Source organism: Pteropus vampyrus, unplaced genomic scaffold (genome assembly GCF_000151845.1).
Source record: "Pteropus vampyrus isolate Shadow unplaced genomic scaffold, Pvam_2.0 Scaffold20, whole genome shotgun sequence".
Lineage (NCBI taxonomy): Eukaryota > Metazoa > Chordata > Mammalia > Chiroptera > Pteropodidae > Pteropus > Pteropus vampyrus.
The window spans coordinates 7,392,447-7,396,958 of NW_011888801.1; positions in this window are offsets into that span (position 1 = coordinate 7,392,447).

Here is a 4,512-nt window from a genome sequence, read left to right on the forward strand (position 1 = left end):
ATGAAGATAGAGAAAGAAGCTACTGTCATGGTGTGGGGAAAAGCAGATTATATTATCAGGGAGGTAGAAAATAAAAACAACTTGAAAATGAGGAAGACAAATATATATTATCTTCCACTATTACCAAAATTCTGAATAAAACAAAGGTGAACATGACATATTTCAAAGGGCTTTGGACAAAGGCAACATTAAATAGATGTAAGAAACAGTATAACCCTGCAAAATGATGAATATCAGTTTTTTAAAAAAATGGTATAGATACATTAAAATACATTATTAGGTAAGGATCTGATCTACTGAACCCAAAACAAAGAATTTATAACAATTTTAAAGAGGCAGGTATGATAGTCTCAAAAGATATGCTTAAAATGATAAAACGTTAATTATAAAATGATAAATGCATGTAATAAAGTACATGTAATCAATAATAAAATAGGGTTTCCAAGATTAGAGGGTATGCCTGTTATTATTGACCTTAGCGGCATAAGCAACAAATATTTTGGTACTTTTGCAAATTCTGAGATCAAGAATTACAGGAATAATTCATCTATGCTCTATGATGTCTGAGACCTCAGCTGAGAAGACCTGGAATGCTGGATGTCATTCTCATGCCTGGGCGCAGTCATCACCTCGAGACTCCTTCACTTACACTTACAGAGCCTACGTTGGGATAACTGAAAAACAGGACTCAATTGGGACTGTCACTGGTGCACCTACACATGGTCTCCCCATGTGGCTTAAGCTTCTCCCAGTAGGATGAGTGGGTTATCAGAGGGAGAGTCTCCAAAGCAATCTTTTCAAGAGAACCAGGCTGAAACTGCATGGCTTTTTCTGATCTAGCTCTGAAGTCAGATAGTGTCATTTTTATCAAACTCTATTGGTAGAAGCAGAGGTTAAGTCTGTCCATGTTCAAAGAGAGTGATGTATACTACATCTGTTGAGGCGTTTTCTAAACCTTCATAAAAACAGATGATGCAGAATTCAAAGCTAGAAGCATTAAACTGGACAATAATTTTATTTACTACAGAATACCATTGACAATGAAGCTGTAACTGTTAAGAATCTTTGTTAAAAATTATATCTAAATACATAATGCAGAACATTTTCCCTCTCTAATTTTTCAAATCAAGTTTCAAAAATATAAAGGGTCTAATTTCCATACAAATTAAAGTTGTATTTAATTAAACATTTTACTCAGTAAAAGAAATGCACATTTTTACTGTGTCGATTGATAATTTCAAAATGAACATATGTTAGGCCACAAAGGAAACGTCAATACAATCTTCAAAGCATAAATTATATGGACCATTTTCTCTGCCTCTGTACTTCCAGTAATAAAACTAAAAATAAGCAGAAAAAAAATATTTAACTAACATTTAAAAGCAATGATGGCAATTTAAAAATTTTTCTAAATACCATGTGTCAAAGAGGAAATCAAAACTGCAATTACAGGCTCTTTACTAATTAGAGAAAATAACAACACATAGCAAAATGTATGGGCAACAGCTAACTCTGAACTGAAAAGAAAAAAAGTATTCAGTTATTTCATACCCTTAATATCCATCCATAGATGTTCTAGAAAGTTTGAATATTACTATAATTCTATCTATTATGTATGTATGTATGTATGTATGTATGTATGTATGTATGTATGTATATATGTATGTATGTATCTATCTATTTATCATCTATCATCTATCTATCATCATCTATCATTTATCTACCCAACATTCATTCTGAATTTGTCAGTGCATATACAATTGACATGACAGGAAGTAATCTAAATGCTTATCAATAGGACATCAATTCAATGGATAGGACATTATTCAATAAATTTTAGAATCTCCACAGAATATAATTATATGTAGTCATTATATAAACATGGAGAAATACTTATGTATAGTAAAGTAAAAAAGAAGACTTTAAAGAAGGATACAGAGTAGAATTTTGCTTATATGTAGGAAATCTAGAAAAGAATGCCAGTATCTGTGCCATTCTTCCTTTCTTCTTTCTGCCAAAGCCCTAACTTTTTTCAAGTAATTCACCATCTACCACAGAGCCATGTGCTTCACTAACTTAAGCAATATAATCTCACTTCCCTTCCTAATGATTTCTTTAGGCATTGACATGTTACTCAATTATGATAAGTGACATGAGGGAGCATCTGTTGGAGAGCTCTGGAAAGTGATTTCTTGTTCTTAAAAGAATAGAAGAGTTCCTCTTTTTTTCATTTAAAATTTTTATATTTGGATATTATGTTAGAAACTGCTCTACCTACCTTGCAAACCTGAGGAGAGCTAAACCAACATGTTTAGGATTGGCAATAGAAAAGGACAAGTACGTATTTGGAATCTGAATAAACCAGCCTGGGAGATGCTGCCTTCCCTTGGAACTTATCATGTAAGATATTAACTCCTCCTTCTGTTTAAGCCATTTGAGCTGCTGTAGCCTCTTATTTGTAGCTGAAGTCATTTTATAAAATACAGAATACACATCAGAAATGTTGCTGGGAACAAAATTGTGTGCATTCTTTATTTTTCTCTCATTTTTTTCTGATTTTTTTTTTTTTTGGTAAAATGTTTACATTATTGAATTTGTCAATGTTTTTATTTGATGATGATTCCAATTGTTTTCCCCAAGATTGCTGCAGCTGTTCAAATCTTAGATAAATTTCTCAATCTATTTGTTAGAGGAAAAGTGAAAGAACTTCTACATTAGGTCAAATGTAGAGAAGAATGACCTCAAGTACTTTGGCAGAATTATATCTTATTTTACAATAGATTTCGAGTGATGTCTTTAGAATCATGGAGGGTATTGTATGCTGAGGGAAAAGAGACTTCTAATTATATCCACAAAGGAAAGAAATAGTTGGAGTTTGGCAAATATCTTCTATTAAATAGGAAAAAATAAATAAATAAAAAGTAGATATTTAAATGGAGGAGGCTCAGATCATACGAATATAATCTAATTCTTAAAGATGTTTCTCCAGTTCTTTCTGAAAATGCCAGAGGAAAAAGTTAAAGGCAAGAAAACATGTAGTATAACATTAGGGTACATTAAGAATTAATAAGGAAAAGTGACATAAATATCAACAAATAATTGAAGATGTTATATCATGTAATTATTTGAAGCAATCACTGAAATATTTTTGACACTTGAAGAAAGAAATCAGATTCATATATCTGAAGAGAGCATAAAATATTATGTCAGCATTAGTATAATAAAAAGAAAAGAATAATAAGCATAGAGTTAAAAATAAACAAAACCAAAAATAAACAAAACAAATAAAACACATTGGTTCGATCCTCAGCTCCTTCATTAAATACCTAGGAGATCTTTGGGATGTCAATCAGGTGTTTTAAGACTTCTTTATTTACCTGACTTAACTTCTCTATCTCTCAGTTCACTGGTATGTGAAGTTGTTCTCATAAAAAAGAGAGGAGTTTTCTATGGGCCACATAAATAAAGAAACCCACAAATGAAGCTGAGCCCTAAAGAGGAGAAAGCTGAAATTAGGGTATCAGGATTTAGTGGTTTTGTGGCTAAGCACCTAATAGGAAATACCCCAATTCTTGGGAATGCCCAAGGATTTAGTGGTTTTGTGGCTTAGCACCTAATAGGAAATACCCCAATTCTTGGGAATGCCCAAGATCTGGAAACAAGGATTACAGGAACATGATGTGGAAAGGCAAGGAGCCAGAGCTTTGGAGCTCTTGGGAACATCAGAAGCAGTAAAAAAAAAAAAAAAAAAAAAAAACCAGGAAATTTCTGCATCGACAAAAGGATGAGTCATCAAAAGTTAAGTTCTGAAGTATTTCTGGGCTTAGGGTCCCCACCAGTAGCAGCCATTAGTGAGACCACTGTTTTTGGCCTTCTCTGTGTTATAGGGCATGGAGAACCTGTTTCTAGTTCTGGGTAATGTTTTCTGTGAGACCCTCAAGACTTTTCTTCTACACTGTCTATAATATCCCAAAAAGACACTGGTCTAATCAGTCCCTAACTGAAGATAAAGCAGAGTAGATGGCCCAGAAAACCTACAACAGACTTATAGTATGAGGGGGAAATAAACCTCTTTTATTAAAGCACTGAAAATTTGGGGTTTTTAATCACTACAGCATAATATATCTTACGATCAAGCTACATAGACAAATATACCCGTTTCTACTGATGGTAGCAGAGGTAAATCCACTATAGAGGATAACTTCTTCATGGAAAGTCTCAGTTAAGAACCAAGAGGATTGTATCAGATAATTAAATATGACTACAAAAAGACTACCAATGCATGAAAAGGCAACCACCATGAGTTACAAGCAACAACAAAAAAGCAATAGCAGAGTTAAATCCCCAAGAACTGATGACATGGAATTTTCACAATGAAAATATAAAGTATTTGGGTATGGACTGTTGAAGGAAATAAAATTACAAAGGAAAATTTTTCAATCGTTAGAAAAAAAGGACTTTAGCAAACAAAATGGAAGTTCTAAATGTAAACAATATAATTAGTGAAAAAAA